The sequence below is a fragment of the Salmo salar genome, chromosome ssa14 (assembly GCF_905237065.1).
Source record: "Salmo salar chromosome ssa14, Ssal_v3.1, whole genome shotgun sequence".
Classification (NCBI taxonomy): domain Eukaryota; kingdom Metazoa; phylum Chordata; class Actinopteri; order Salmoniformes; family Salmonidae; genus Salmo; species Salmo salar.
Window position 1 is genome coordinate 11,163,322 of NC_059455.1, and position 16,105 is coordinate 11,179,426.

A 16,105-nucleotide genomic window follows, 5' to 3' on the forward strand; every position below is an offset into this window, starting at 1 on the left:
ATAACATTGCATTGCCTCTGGTTATTGAAAGACATGTCTAAGACTGGTCTATTCATGTATTCTGTAGGCCTATGTATTTGTTTCGTTTTTTTTCAGTTATCACTATCTGCCTCTGGTTATTGAAAGACATGTCTAAGACTGGTCTATTCATGTATTCTGCAGGCCTATGTATTTGTTTCGTTTTTTTCAGTTATGACCCTGTTTCTGTCATCACTATCTGTTTTGTTAAAATTTGTTTCCGCCCGGTTTCGAACCGGGGACCTTTCGCGTGTGAGGCGAACGTGATAACCACTACACTACAGAAACTACAAGAAAAAGAGTGGAAGTCATGGAAAATGTTAGGAATGCCCACAAGTCTACCGCCCATAATATCCCAAATAGAGTACCACAGTAGGAGTCATAATACCCATAAGAACTAGCGGTCGAACAGGGAAATGGTTCCAATCGTTTTTCCACCATTCATATTCCCCACAGGGGATTTTAAAAACAGTTAAAAAAGGCCTGTGTTTCTTGTTGGCTTACCCTGGCATGGTAACCGTGTAATTCTCTCTAGGACAAGGTGACTTTTATAAAAAATGCTAATTAACTGCTAATGTGGCTATCATAAAGAACTACAAATGTATTATTTTAAGTGTTTCTAAAATCCCATATGGGAAAAATGAATGGTGGAAAAATGGTTGGAACCATTTCCCTGTTTGACCGCTAGGTTTTATGGGTATTATGACACCTCCACTGTGGGGCTTTCCCCAGTTTTATTTGACAATTTGTATCATGTTAAATATTAGCCACTATCGGGAGCCACTGTCAGTAACAGCCACATACATTTATTTTGGCATACTTTCATTCCGTTGACCTTTCTTTAATCTGTCACATCCTTGTGAATTGTTCCTGAGGGTTGCTAGCATTAGTGAATCATATTAAGCTAAAGTATTGCAATAATTTGGGACATGTAGCCTATTTGAATCATTATGGAACTCAGACCACACGTAGCAGGAATTTATTCAGAGCGCCCAAGCTAGCCACCCCAGCAGAGTGCGTTACGCGACTTAAAAGGGTAAGTCTGAATAGCAAATACTGAGAAGTGCGTAGGAAAAGCATGAATTCCTAAATTGGGATCGAGCCCTAAGTGAATAGGTGTACTATCTAATTTGTTAAAATGTGTTTCCGCCCGGTCTCGAACCGGGGACCTTTTGCGTGTTATGCGAATGTGATAACCGCTACACTACGGAAACTGCATGAGTAGGATACTAAGGGTGTGACTTTGGCTGGGTGGGTGGGTGGGTGGGGCATTTATCGCTCTCAGAACCAAATGAAGTCAGAAATGACTTAGTCCATTAACTAAGCAATAAGGCTTGAGATCCCGGGAATTATCGTGTGAATAACTCCTGAATAAGGGCTGATTCACCGTAGGGATGGTTTGGCTGAGCAGCCGGCTCTTGGAAGAGTCTTGGTGGTTCCAAACTTCTTCCTTTTAAGAATGATGGAAGCCACTGTGTTCTTGGGTACCTTCAATGCTGCAGAAATGTATCGGTACCCTTCCCCACGTCTGTGCCTCGACACAATCCTGTCTCGGAGCTCTAGGGACAATTCCTTCCACCTCATGGCTTAGTTTATGCTCTGACATGCACTGTCAACTGTGGAACCTTATATAGACAGACAGGTGTGTGCCTTTTCAAATCATGACCAATCCATTGAATTTACCACAGGTGGACTCCAATCAAGTTGTAGAAACATCTCAAGGATGATCAATGGAAACAGGATGGACCTGAGCTCAATTTCCAGACTCATAGCAAAGGGTCTGAAAACGTATGTAAATAAGGTATTTTTTAAATCTTTTTTATGAATTAAAAATGATATGTTATCGCTTTGTCATTATGGGGTATTGTGTGTAGATAGATTTTATTTGACTTAATCCGTTTTCAGAATAAGGCTGTAACGTAACAAAATGTGGAAAAAAGTAAGGGGTCTGAATACTTTCCGAATGCACTGTAGCTATGCAGGCTAGCTACTTTTCCTTTGCTAGCCAGCCAACTAAATCTATCACACAATCACATCAAGCAGCTGAAATGACAGAAAACTGTCTGCACTTTTGTTTGTTTTACCTAGGATTATATTGCCATTTCTTTGGATATATCCATTATAATGAACCTGATAAATGAATTTGCCTGGCTCAGAGAAGCTGTCATTCTGGTCACATTCATACACATCGCACGGTGGAGGTCATCAAAAAAACGGCAACATTGATCCACAGGTTGGAGAGGCAGACAGCAAGGTTTAGACAAACCTCAACTGTTTCAAACCATATGCTAGCCTAGGGGCATTGGGAAATATTGTCTAGACCAGTGATATTTAAAGTCGGGGTCGGGGGGACTGCAGTGGGGATATATATATTCATTATTTAGGAACAAAAAATTATGAGTACAGATTATTGTACGAGACAATATAGAAACGTTTTTGAGAAAGTTAATTAGAAAAAAAGTATTTGATTGGGTAATTGAAGGTTATTTGTTGATGTAAAAAAAAATGTAACGTACCGATTTTAAAGTTGTATTTGGGGTGGGATCACAAGAAATGATTGCAAAAAAATGGGGACCCCAGAAATTCTGGAGGAAAAAATGGTGTCCCTGCTGAAAAGGTTTGAATACCATTGGTCTAGACACATTTTTCCAGGGGAGATGAAGTTTATAAATTGACTGGCTGGGCCGTGGAACAGTGGATGCGCATTTATAAATCTAATGGAACCGCTAACAGGCACTACCTGCAGAATGCTGGGATGGTGGTGCTTCAACTCCCTGCTATTAACCAATTAGCATCCAGGATCCAAACAACCTGTTTTATAACATTGCATTGCCTCTGGTTATTGAAAGACATGTCTAAGACTGGTCTATTCATGTATTCTGCAGGCCTATGTATTTGTTTCGTTTTTTTTCAGTTATCACTATCTGCCTCTGGTTAATGAAAGACATGTCTAAGACTGGTCTATTCATGTATTCTGTAGGCCTATGTATTTGTTTCGTTTTTTTCAGTTATGACCCTGTTTCTGTCATCACTATCTGTTTTGTTAAAATTTGTTTCCGCCCGGTTTCGAACCGGGGACCTTTCGCGTGTGAGGCGAACGTGATAACCACTACACTACAGAAACTACAAGAAAAAGAGTGGAAGTCATGGAAAATGTTAGGAATGCCCACAAGTCTACCGCCCATAATATCCCAAATAGAGTACCACAGTAGGAGTCATAATACCCATAAGAACTAGCGGTCGAACAGGGAAATGGTTCCAATCGTTTTTCCACCATTCATATTCCCCACAGGGGATTTTAAAAACAGTTAAAAAAGGCCTGTGTTTCTTGTTGGCTTACCCTGGCATGGTAACCGTGTAATTCTCTCTAGGACAAGGTGACTTTTATAAAAAATGCTAATTAACTGCTAATGTGGCTATCATAAAGAACTACAAATGTATTATTTTAAGTGTTTCTAAAATCCCATATGGGAAAAATGAATGGTGGAAAAATGGTTGGAACCATTTCCCTGTTTGACCGCTAGGTTTTATGGGTATTATGACACCTCCACTGTGGGGCTTTCCCCAGTTTTATTTGACAATTTGTATCATGTTAAATATTAGCCACTATCGGGAGCCACTGTCAGTAACAGCCACATACATTTATTTTGGCATACTTTCATTCCGTTGACCTTTCTTTAATCTGTCACATCCTTGTGAATTGTTCCTGAGGGTTGCTAGCATTAGTGAATCATATTAAGCTAAAGTATTGCAATAATTTGGGACATGTAGCCTATTTGAATCATTATGGAACTCAGACCACACGTAGCAGGAATTTATTCAGAGCGCCCAAGCTAGCCACCCCAGCAGAGTGCGTTACGCGACTTAAAAGGGTAAGTCTGAATAGCAAATACTGAGAAGTGCGTAGGAAAAGCATGAATTCCTAAATTGGGATCGAGCCCTAAGTGAATAGGTGTACTATCTAATTTGTTAAAATGTGTTTCCGCCCGGTCTCGAACCGGGGACCTTTTGCGTGTTAGGCGAACGTGATAACCGCTACACTACGGAAACTGCATGAGTAGCATACTAAGGGTGTGACTTTGGCTGGGTGGGTGGGTGGGTGGGGCATTTATCGCTCTCAGAACCAAATGAAGTCAGAAATGACTTAGTCCATTAACTAAGCAATAAGGCTTGAGATCCCGGGAATTATCGTGTGAATAACTCCTGAATAAGGGCTGATTCACCGTAGGGATGGTTTGGCTGAGCAGCCGGCTCTTGGAAGAGTCTTGGTGGTTCCAAACTTCTTCCTTTTAAGAATGATGGAAGCCACTGTGTTCTTGGGTACCTTCAATGCTGCAGAAATGTATCGGTACCCTTCCCCACGTCTGTGCCTCGACACAATCCTGTCTCGGAGCTCTAGGGACAATTCCTTCCACCTCATGGCTTAGTTTATGCTCTGACATGCACTGTCAACTGTGGAACCTTATATAGACAGACAGGTGTGTGCCTTTTCAAATCATGACCAATCCATTGAATTTACCACAGGTGGACTCCAATCAAGTTGTAGAAACATCTCAAGGATGATCAATGGAAACAGGATGGACCTGAGCTCAATTTCCAGACTCATAGCAAAGGGTCTGAAAACGTATGTAAATAAGGTATTTTTTAAATCTTTTTTATGAATTAAAAATGATATGTTATCGCTTTGTCATTATGGGGTATTGTGTGTAGATAGATTTTATTTGACTTAATCCGTTTTCAGAATAAGGCTGTAACGTAACAAAATGTGGAAAAAAGTAAGGGGTCTGAATACTTTCCGAATGCACTGTAGCTATGCAGGCTAGCTACTTTTCCTTTGCTAGCCAGCCAACTAAATCTATCACACAATCACATCAAGCAGCTGAAATGACAGAAAACTGTCTGCACTTTTGTTTGTTTTACCTAGGATTATATTGCCATTTCTTTGGATATATCCATTATAATGAACCTGATAAATGAATTTGCCTGGCTCAGAGAAGCTGTCATTCTGGTCACATTCATACACATCGCACGGTGGAGGTCATCAAAAAAACGGCAACATTGATCCACAGGTTGGAGAGGCAGACAGCAAGGTTTAGACAAACCTCAACTGTTTCAAACCATATGCTAGCCTAGGGGCATTGGGAAATATTGTCTAGACCAGTGATATTTAAAGTCGGGGTCGGGGGACTGCAGTGGGGATATATATATTCATTATTTAGGAACAAAAAATTATGAGTACAGATTATTGTACGAGACAATATAGAAACGTTTTTGAGAAAGTTAATTAGAAAAAAAGTATTTGATTGGGTAATTGAAGGTTATTTGTTGATGTAAAAAAAAATGTAACGTACCGATTTTAAAGTTGTATTTGGGGTGGGATCACAAGAAATGATTGCAAAAAAATGGGGACCCCAGAAATTCTGGAGGAAAAAATGGTGTCCCTGCTGAAAAGGTTTGAATACCATTGGTCTAGACACATTTTTCCAGGGGAGATGAAGTTTATAAATTGACTGGCTGGGCCGTGGGACAGTGGATGCGCATTTATAAATCTAATGGAACCGCTAACAGGCACTACCTGCAGAATGCTGGGATGGTGGTGCTTCAACTCCCTGCTATTAACCAATTAGCATCCAGGATCCAAACAACCTGTTTTATAACATTGCATTGCCTCTGGTTATTGAAAGACATGTCTAAGACTGGTCTATTCATGTATTCTGCAGGCCTATGTATTTGTTTCGTTTTTTTCAGTTATCACTATCTGCCTCTGGTTAATGAAAGACATGTCTAAGACTGGTCTATTCATGTATTCTGCAGGCCTATGTATTTGTTTCGTTTTTTTCAGTTATGACCCTGTTTCTGTCATCACTATCTGTTTTGTTAAAATTTGTTTCCGCCCGGTTTCGAACCGGGGACCTTTCGCGTGTGAGGCGAACGTGATAACCACTACACTACAGAAACTACAAGAAAAAGAGTGGAAGTCATGGAAAATGTTAGGAATGCCCACAAGTCTACCGCCCATAATATCCCAAATAGAGTACCACAGTAGGAGTCATAATACCCATAAGAACTAGCGGTCGAACAGGGAAATGGTTCCAATCGTTTTTCCACCATTCATATTCCCCACAGGGGATTTTAAAAACAGTTAAAAAAGGCCTGTGTTTCTTGTTGGCTTACCCTGGCATGGTAACCGTGTAATTCTCTCTCGGACAAGGTGACTTTTATAAACCAAATGCTAATTAACTGCTAATGTGGCTATCATAAAGAACTACAAATGTATTATTTTAAGTGTTTCTAAAATCCCATATGGGAAAAATGAATGGTGGAAAAATGGTTGGAACCATTTCCCTGTTTGACCGCTAGGTTTTATGGGTATTATGACACCTCCACTGTGGGGCTTTCCCCAGTTTTATTTGACAATTTGTATCATGTTAAATATTAGCCACTATCGGGAGCCACTGTCAGTAACAGCCACATACATTTATTTTGGCATACTTTCATTCCGTTGACCTTTCTTTAATCTGTCACATCCTTGTGAATTGTTCCTGAGGGTTGCTAGCATTAGTGAATCATATTAAGCTAAAGTATTGCAATAATTTGGGACATGTAGCCTATTTGAATCATTATGGAACTCAGACCACACGTAGCAGGAATTTATTCAGAGCGCCCAAGCTAGCCACCCCAGCAGAGTGCGTTACGCGACTTAAAAGGGTAAGTCTGAATAGCAAATACTGAGAAGTGCGTAGGAAAAGCATGAATTCCTAAATTGGGATCGAGCCCTAAGTGAATAGGTGTACTATCTAATTTGTTAAAATGTGTTTCCGCCCGGTCTCGAACCGGGGACCTTTCGCGTGTTAGGCGAACGTGATAACCGCTACACTACGGAAACTGCATGAGTAGGATACTAAGGGTGTGACTTTGGCTGGGTGGGTGGGTGGGTGGGGCATTTATCGCTCTCAGAACCAAATGAAGTCAGAAATGACTTAGTCCATTAACTAAGCAATAAGGCTTGAGATCCCGGGAATTATCGTGTGAATAACTCCTGAATAAGGGCTGATTCACCGTAGGGATGGTTTGGCTGAGCAGCCGGCTCTTGGAAGAGTCTTGGTGGTTCCAAACTTCTTCCTTTTAAGAATGATGGAAGCCACTGTGTTCTTGGGTACCTTCAATGCTGCAGAAATGTATCGGTACCCTTCCCCACGTCTGTGCCTCGACACAATCCTGTCTCGGAGCTCTAGGGACAATTCCTTCCACCTCATGGCTTAGTTTATGCTCTGACATGCACTGTCAACTGTGGAACCTTATATAGACAGACAGGTGTGTGCCTTTTCAAATCATGACCAATCCATTGAATTTACCACAGGTGGACTCCAATCAAGTTGTAGAAACATCTCAAGGATGATCAATGGAAACAGGATGGACCTGAGCTCAATTTCCAGACTCATAGCAAAGGGTCTGAAAACGTATGTAAATAAGGTATTTTTTAAATCTTTTTTATGAATTAAAAATGATATGTTATCGCTTTGTCATTATGGGGTATTGTGTGTAGATAGATTTTATTTGACTTAATCCGTTTTCAGAATAAGGCTGTAACGTAACAAAATGTGGAAAAAAGTAAGGGGTCTGAATACTTTCCGAATGCACTGTAGCTATGCAGGCTAGCTACTTTTCCTTTGCTAGCCAGCCAACTAAATCTATCACACAATCACATCAAGCAGCTGAAATGACAGAAAACTGTCTGCACTTTTGTTTGTTTTACCTAGGATTATATTGCCATTTCTTTGGATATATCCATTATAATGACCCTGATAAATGAATTTGCCTGGCTCAGAGAAGCTGTCATTCTGGTCACATTCATACACATCGCACGGTGGAGGTCATCAAAAAAACGGCAACATTGATCCACAGGTTGGAGAGGCAGACAGCAAGGTTTAGACAAACCTCAACTGTTTCAAACCATATGCTAGCCTAGGGGCATTGGGAAATATTGTCTAGACCAGTGATATTTAAAGTCGGGGTCGGGGGGACTGCAGTGGGGATATATATATTCATTATTTAGGAACAAAAAATTATGAGTACAGATTATTGTACGAGACAATATAGAAACGTTTTTGAGAAAGTTAATTAGAAAAAAAGTATTTGATTGGGTAATTGAAGGTTATTTGTTGATGTAAAAAAAAATGTAACGTACCGATTTTAAAGTTGTATTTGGGGTGGGATCACAAGAAATGATTGCAAAAAAATGGGGACCCCAGAAATTCTGGAGGAAAAAATGGTGTCCCTGCTGAAAAGGTTTGAATACCATTGGTCTAGACACATTTTTCCAGGGGAGATGAAGTTTATAAATTGACTGGCTGGGCCGTGGAACAGTGGATGCGCATTTATAAATCTAATGGAACCGCTAACAGGCACTACCTGCAGAATGCTGGGATGGTGGTGCTTCAACTCCCTGCTATTAACCAATTAGCATCCAGGATCCAAACAACCTGTTTTATAACATTGCATTGCCTCTGGTTATTGAAAGACATGTCTAAGACTGGTCTATTCATGTATTCTGCAGGCCTATGTATTTGTTTCGTTTTTTTCAGTTATCACTATCTGCCTCTGGTTAATGAAAGACATGTCTAAGACTGGTCTATTCATGTATTCTGCAGGCCTATGTATTTGTTTCGTTTTTTTCAGTTATGACCCTGTTTCTGTCATCACTATCTGTTTTGTTAAAATTTGTTTCCGCCCGGTTTCGAACCGGGGACCTTTCGCGTGTGAGGCGAACGTGATAACCACTACACTACAGAAACTACAAGAAAAAGAGTGGAAGTCATGGAAAATGTTAGGAATGCCCACAAGTCTACCGCCCATAATATCCCAAATAGAGTACCACAGTAGGAGTCATAATACCCATAAGAACTAGCGGTCGAACAGGGAAATGGTTCCAATCGTTTTTCCACCATTCATATTCCCCACAGGGGATTTTAAAAACAGTTAAAAAAGGCCTGTGTTTCTTGTTGGCTTACCCTGGCATGGTAACCGTGTAATTCTCTCTCGGACAAGGTGACTTTTATAAACCAAATGCTAATTAACTGCTAATGTGGCTATCATAAAGAACTACAAATGTATTATTTTAAGTGTTTCTAAAATCCCATATGGGAAAAATGAATGGTGGAAAAATGGTTGGAACCATTTCCCTGTTTGACCGCTAGGTTTTATGGGTATTATGACACCTCCACTGTGGGGCTTTCCCCAGTTTTATTTGACAATTTGTATCATGTTAAATATTAGCCACTATCGGGAGCCACTGTCAGTAACAGCCACATACATTTATTTTGGCATACTTTCATTCCGTTGACCTTTCTTTAATCTGTCACATCCTTGTGAATTGTTCCTGAGGGTTGCTAGCATTAGTGAATCATATTAAGCTAAAGTATTGCAATAATTTGGGACATGTAGCCTATTTGAATCATTATGGAACTCAGACCACACGTAGCAGGAATTTATTCAGAGCGCCCAAGCTAGCCACCCCAGCAGAGTGCGTTACGCGACTTAAAAGGGTAAGTCTGAATAGCAAATACTGAGAAGTGCGTAGGAAAAGCATGAATTCCTAAATTGGGATCGAGCCCTAAGTGAATAGGCGTACTATCTAATTTGTTAAAATGTGTTTCCGCCCGGTCTCGAACCGGGGACCTTTCGCGTGTTAGGCGAACGTGATAACCGCTACACTACGGAAACTGCATGAGTAGGATACTAAGGGTGTGACTTTGGCTGGGTGGGTGGGTGGGGCATTTATCGCTCTCAGAACCAAATGAAGTCAGAAATGACTTAGTCCATTAACTAAGCAATAAGGCTTGAGATCCCGGGAATTATCGTGTGAATAACTCCTGAATAAGGGCTGATTCACCGTAGGGATGGTTTGGCTGAGCAGCCGGCTCTTGGAAGAGTCTTGGTGGTTCCAAACTTCTTCCTTTTAAGAATGATGGAAGCCACTGTGTTCTTGGGTACCTTCAATGCTGCAGAAATGTATCGGTACCCTTCCCCACGTCTGTGCCTCGACACAATCCTGTCTCGGAGCTCTAGGGACAATTCCTTCCACCTCATGGCTTAGTTTATGCTCTGACATGCACTGTCAACTGTGGAACCTTATATAGACAGACAGGTGTGTGCCTTTTCAAATCATGACCAATCCATTGAATTTACCACAGGTGGACTCCAATCAAGTTGTAGAAACATCTCAAGGATGATCAATGGAAACAGGATGGACCTGAGCTCAATTTCCAGACTCATAGCAAAGGGTCTGAAAACGTATGTAAATAAGGTATTTTTTAAATCTTTTTTATGAATTAAAAATGATATGTTATCGCTTTGTCATTATGGGGTATTGTGTGTAGATAGATTTTATTTGACTTAATCCGTTTTCAGAATAAGGCTGTAACGTAACAAAATGTGGAAAAAAGTAAGGGGTCTGAATACTTTCCGAATGCACTGTAGCTATGCAGGCTAGCTACTTTTCCTTTGCTAGCCAGCCAACTAAATCTATCACACAATCACATCAAGCAGCTGAAATGACAGAAAACTGTCTGCACTTTTGTTTGTTTTACCTAGGATTATATTGCCATTTCTTTGGATATATCCATTATAATGAACCTGATAAATGAATTTGCCTGGCTCAGAGAAGCTGTCATTCTGGTCACATTCATACACATCGCACGGTGGAGGTCATCAAAAAAACGGCAACATTGATCCACAGGTTGGAGAGGCAGACAGCAAGGTTTAGACAAACCTCAACTGTTTCAAACCATATGCTAGCCTAGGGGCATTGGGAAATATTGTCTAGACCAGTGATATTTAAAGTCGGGGTCGGGGGGACTGCAGTGGGGATATATATATTCATTATTTAGGAACAAAAAATTATGAGTACAGATTATTGTACGAGACAATATAGAAACGTTTTTGAGAAAGTTAATTAGAAAAAAAGTATTTGATTGGGTAATTGAAGGTTATTTGTTGATGTAAAAAAAAATGTAACGTACCGATTTTAAAGTTGTATTTGGGGTGGGATCACAAGAAATGATTGCAAAAAATGGGGACCCCAGAAATTCTGGAGGAAAAAATGGTGTCCCTGCTGAAAAGGTTTGAATACCATTGGTCTAGACACATTTTTCCAGGGGAGATGAAGTTTATAAATTGACTGGCTGGGCCGTGGGACAGTGGATGCGCATTTATAAATCTAATGGAACCGCTAACAGGCACTACCTGCAGAATGCTGGGATGGTGGTGCTTCAACTCCCTGCTATTAACCAATTAGCATCCAGGATCCAAACAACCTGTTTTATAACATTGCATTGCCTCTGGTTATTGAAAGACATGTCTAAGACTGGTCTATTCATGTATTCTGCAGGCCTATGTATTTGTTTCGTTTTTTTCAGTTATCACTATCTGCCTCTGGTTAATGAAAGACATGTCTAAGACTGGTCTATTCATGTATTCTGCAGGCCTATGTATTTGTTTCGTTTTTTTCAGTTATGACCCTGTTTCTGTCATCACTATCTGTTTTGTTAAAATTTGTTTCCGCCCGGTTTCGAACCGGGGACCTTTCGCGTGTGAGGCGAACGTGATAACCACTACACTACAGAAACTACAAGAAAAAGAGTGGAAGTCATGGAAAATGTTAGGAATGCCCACAAGTCTACCGCCCATAATATCCCAAATAGAGTACCACAGTAGGAGTCATAATACCCATAAGAACTAGCGGTCGAACAGGGAAATGGTTCCAATCGTTTTTCCACCATTCATATTCCCCACAGGGGATTTTAAAAACAGTTAAAAAAGGCCTGTGTTTCTTGTTGGCTTACCCTGGCATGGTAACCGTGTAATTCTCTCTAGGACAAGGTGACTTTTATAAAAAAATGCTAATTAACTGCTAATGTGGCTATCATAAAGAACTACAAATGTATTATTTTAAGTGTTTCTAAAATCCCATATGGGAAAAATGAATGGTGGAAAAATGGTTGGAACCATTTCCCTGTTTGACCGCTAGGTTTTATGGGTATTATGACACCTCCACTGTGGGGCTTTCCCCAGTTTTATTTGACAATTTGTATCATGTTAAATATTAGCCACTATCGGGAGCCACTGTCAGTAACAGCCACATACATTTATTTTGGCATACTTTCATTCCGTTGACCTTTCTTTAATCTGTCACATCCTTGTGAATTGTTCCTGAGGGTTGCTAGCATTAGTGAATCATATTAAGCTAAAGTATTGCAATAATTTGGGACATGTAGCCTATTTGAATCATTATGGAACTCAGACCACACGTAGCAGGAATTTATTCAGAGCGCCCAAGCTAGCCACCCCAGCAGAGTGCGTTACGCGACTTAAAAGGGTAAGTCTGAATAGCAAATACTGAGAAGTGCGTAGGAAAAGCATGAATTCCTAAATTGGGATCGAGCCCTAAGTGAATAGGTGTACTATCTAATTTGTTAAAATGTGTTTCCGCCCGGTCTCGAACCGGGGACCTTTCGCGTGTTAGGCGAACGTGATAACCGCTACACTACGGAAACTGCGTGAGTAGGATACTAAGGGTGTGACTTTGGCTGGGTGGGTGGGTGGGTGGGGCATTTATCGCTCTCAGAACCAAATGAAGTCAGAAATGACTTAGTCCATTAACTAAGCAATAAGGCTTGAGATCCCGGGAATTATCGTGTGAATAACTCCTGAATAAGGGCTGATTCACCGTAGGGATGGTTTGGCTGAGCAGCCGGCTCTTGGAAGAGTCTTGGTGGTTCCAAACTTCTTCCTTTTAAGAATGATGGAAGCCACTGTGTTCTTGGGTACCTTCAATGCTGCAGAAATGTATCGGTACCCTTCCCCACGTCTGTGCCTCGACACAATCCTGTCTCGGAGCTCTAGGGACAATTCCTTCCACCTCATGGCTTAGTTTATGCTCTGACATGCACTGTCAACTGTGGAACCTTATATAGACAGACAGGTGTGTGCCTTTTCAAATCATGACCAATCCATTGAATTTACCACAGGTGGACTCCAATCAAGTTGTAGAAACATCTCAAGGATGATCAATGGAAACAGGATGGACCTGAGCTCAATTTCCAGACTCATAGCAAAGGGTCTGAAAACGTATGTAAATAAGGTATTTTTTAAATCTTTTTTATGAATTAAAAATGATATGTTATCGCTTTGTCATTATGGGGTATTGTGTGTAGATAGATTTTATTTGACTTAATCCGTTTTCAGAATAAGGCTGTAACGTAACAAAATGTGGAAAAAAGTAAGGGGTCTGAATACTTTCCGAATGCACTGTAGCTATGCAGGCTAGCTACTTTTCCTTTGCTAGCCAGCCAACTAAATCTATCACACAATCACATCAAGCAGCTGAAATGACAGAAAACTGTCTGCACTTTTGTTTGTTTTACCTAGGATTATATTGCCATTTCTTTGGATATATCCATTATAATGACCCTGATAAATGAATTTGCCTGGCTCAGAGAAGCTGTCATTCTGGTCACATTCATACACATCGCACGGTGGAGGTCATCAAAAAAACGGCAACATTGATCCACAGGTTGGAGAGGCAGACAGCAAGGTTTAGACAAACCTCAACTGTTTCAAACCATATGCTAGCCTAGGGGCATTGGGAAATATTGTCTAGACCAGTGATATTTAAAGTCGGGGTCGGGGGGACTGCAGTGGGGATATATATATTCATTATTTAGGAACAAAAAATTATGAGTACAGATTATTGTACGAGACAATATAGAAACGTTTTTGAGAAAGTTAATTAGAAAAAAAGTATTTGATTGGGTAATTGAAGGTTATTTGTTGATGTAAAAAAAATGTAACGTACCGATTTTAAAGTTGTATTTGGGGTGGGATCACAAGAAATGATTGCAAAAAAATGGGGACCCCAGAAATTCTGGAGGAAAAAATGGTGTCCCTGCTGAAAAGGTTTGAATACCATTGGTCTAGACACATTTTTCCAGGGGAGATGAAGTTTATAAATTGACTGGCTGGGCCGTGGGACAGTGGATGCGCATTTATAAATCTAATGGAACCGCTAACAGGCACTACCTGCAGAATGCTGGGATGGTGGTGCTTCAACTCCCTGCTATTAACCAATTAGCATCCAGGATCCAAACAACCTGTTTTATAACATTGCATTGCCTCTGGTTATTGAAAGACATGTCTAAGACTGGTCTATTCATGTATTCTGTAGGCCTATGTATTTGTTTCGTTTTTTTCAGTTATCACTATCTGCCTCTGGTTAATGAAAGAAATGTCTAAGACTGGTCTATTCATGTATTCTGTAGGCCTATGTATTTGTTTCGTTTTTTTCAGTTATGACCCTGTTTCTGTCATCACTATCTGTTTTGTTAAAATTTGTTTCCGCCCGGTTTCGAACCGGGGACCTTTTGCGTGTGAGGCGAACGTGATAACCACTACACTACAGAAACTGCAAGAAAAAGAGTGGAAGTCATGGAAAATGTTAGGAATGCCCACAAGTCTACCGCCCATAATATCCCAAATAGAGTACCACAGTAGGAGTCATAATACCCATAAGAACTAGCGGTCGAACAGGGAAATGGTTCCAATCGTTTTTCCAGCGTTCATATTCCCCACAGGGGATTTTAAAAACAATTACAAAAGGCCTGTGTTTCTTGTTGGCTTACCCTGGCATGGTAACCGTGTAATTCTCTCTAGGACAAGGTGACTTTTATAAAAAATGCTAATTAACTGCTAATGTGGCTATCATAAAGAACTACAAATGTATTATTTTAAGTGTTTCTAAAATCCCATATGGGAAAAATGAATGGTGGAAAAATGGTTGGAACCATTTCCCTGTTTGACCGCTAGGTTTTATGGGTATTATGACACCTCCACTGTGGGGCTTTCCCCAGTTTTATTTGACAATTTGTATCATGTTAAATATTAGCCACTATCGGGAGCCACTGTCAGTAACAGCCACATACATTTATTTTGGCATACTTTCATTCCGTTGACCTTTCTTTAATCTGTCACATCCTTGTGAATTGTTCCTGAGGGTTGCTAGCATTAGTGAATCATATTAAGCTAAAGTATTGCAATAATTTGGGACATGTAGCCTATTTGAATCATTATGGAACTCAGACCACACGTAGCAGGAATTTATTCAGAGCGCCCAAGCTAGCCACCCCAGCAGAGTGCGTTACGCGACTTAAAAGGGTAAGTCTGAATAGCAAATACTGAGAAGTGCGTAGGAAAAGCATGAATTCCTAAATTGGGATCGAGCCCTAAGTGAATAGGCTTACTATCTAATTTGTTAAAATGTGTTTCCGCCCAGTCTCGAACCGGGGACCTTTCGCGTGTTAGGCGAAGGTGATAACCGCTACACTACGGAAACTGCATGAGTAGGATACTAAGGGTGTGACTTTGGCTGGGTGGGTGGGTGGGTGGGGCATTTATCGCTCTCAGAACCAAATGAAGTCAGAAATGACTTAGTCCATTAACTAAGCAATAAGGCTTGAGATCCCGGGAATTATCGTGTGAATAACTCCTGAATAAGGGCTGATTCACCGTAGGGATGGTTTGGCTGAGCAGCCGGCTCTTGGAAGAGTCTTGGTGGTTCCAAACTTCTTCCTTTTAAGAATGATGGAAGCCACTGTGTTCTTGGGTACCTTCAATGCTGCAGAAATGTATCGGTACCCTTCCCCACGTCTGTGCCTCGACACAATCCTGTCTCGGAGCTCTAGGGACAATTCCTTCCACCTCATGGCTTAGTTTATGCTCTGACATGCACTGTCAACTGTGGAACCTTATATAGACAGACAGGTGTGTGCCTTTTCAAATCATGACCAATCCATTGAATTTACCACAGGTGGACTCCAATCAAGTTGTAGAAACATCTCAAGGATGATCAATGGAAACAGGATGGACCTGAGCTCAATTTCCAGACTCATAGCAAAGGGTCTGAAAACGTATGTAAATAAGGTATTTTTTAAATCTTTTTTATGAATTAAAAATGATATGTTATCGCTTTGTCATTATGGGGTATTGTGTGTAGATAGATTTTATTTGACTTAATCCGTTTTCAGAATAAGGC

The 16,105-nt window shown here is 40.6% G+C and overlaps 12 non-coding genes across 12 annotated transcripts; all 12 read right to left on the reverse strand.

Moving 5' to 3' along the window:
• Positions 1 to 233: 233 nt before the first annotated feature.
• Positions 234 to 306, reverse strand: trnav-cac (transfer RNA valine (anticodon CAC)). The gene has a single exon. It is a non-coding gene; the product is annotated as a tRNA-Val (tRNA).
• Positions 307 to 1,159: 853 nt separating this feature from the next.
• trnav-aac (transfer RNA valine (anticodon AAC)) lies at positions 1,160 to 1,232 on the reverse strand. The gene has a single exon. It is a non-coding gene; the product is annotated as a tRNA-Val (tRNA).
• A 1,837-nt stretch (positions 1,233 to 3,069) lies between these two features.
• On the reverse strand, positions 3,070 to 3,142 carry trnav-cac (transfer RNA valine (anticodon CAC)). Its single transcript has one exon. It is a non-coding gene; the product is annotated as a tRNA-Val (tRNA).
• Positions 3,143 to 3,995: 853 nt separating this feature from the next.
• On the reverse strand, positions 3,996 to 4,068 carry trnav-aac (transfer RNA valine (anticodon AAC)). The gene has a single exon. It is a non-coding gene; the product is annotated as a tRNA-Val (tRNA).
• A 1,835-nt stretch (positions 4,069 to 5,903) lies between these two features.
• trnav-cac (transfer RNA valine (anticodon CAC)) lies at positions 5,904 to 5,976 on the reverse strand. The gene has a single exon. It is a non-coding gene; the product is annotated as a tRNA-Val (tRNA).
• An 855-nt stretch (positions 5,977 to 6,831) lies between these two features.
• trnav-aac (transfer RNA valine (anticodon AAC)) lies at positions 6,832 to 6,904 on the reverse strand. Its single transcript has one exon. It is a non-coding gene; the product is annotated as a tRNA-Val (tRNA).
• A 1,836-nt stretch (positions 6,905 to 8,740) lies between these two features.
• Positions 8,741 to 8,813, reverse strand: trnav-cac (transfer RNA valine (anticodon CAC)). Its single transcript has one exon. It is a non-coding gene; the product is annotated as a tRNA-Val (tRNA).
• Positions 8,814 to 9,668: 855 nt separating this feature from the next.
• trnav-aac (transfer RNA valine (anticodon AAC)) lies at positions 9,669 to 9,741 on the reverse strand. The gene has a single exon. It is a non-coding gene; the product is annotated as a tRNA-Val (tRNA).
• Positions 9,742 to 11,572: 1,831 nt separating this feature from the next.
• On the reverse strand, positions 11,573 to 11,645 carry trnav-cac (transfer RNA valine (anticodon CAC)). Its single transcript has one exon. It is a non-coding gene; the product is annotated as a tRNA-Val (tRNA).
• Positions 11,646 to 12,499: 854 nt separating this feature from the next.
• trnav-aac (transfer RNA valine (anticodon AAC)) lies at positions 12,500 to 12,572 on the reverse strand. The gene has a single exon. It is a non-coding gene; the product is annotated as a tRNA-Val (tRNA).
• A 1,835-nt stretch (positions 12,573 to 14,407) lies between these two features.
• Positions 14,408 to 14,480, reverse strand: trnav-cac (transfer RNA valine (anticodon CAC)). The gene has a single exon. It is a non-coding gene; the product is annotated as a tRNA-Val (tRNA).
• Positions 14,481 to 15,333: 853 nt separating this feature from the next.
• On the reverse strand, positions 15,334 to 15,406 carry trnav-aac (transfer RNA valine (anticodon AAC)). The gene has a single exon. It is a non-coding gene; the product is annotated as a tRNA-Val (tRNA).
• Between the last annotated feature and the right edge of the window lie 699 nt (positions 15,407 to 16,105).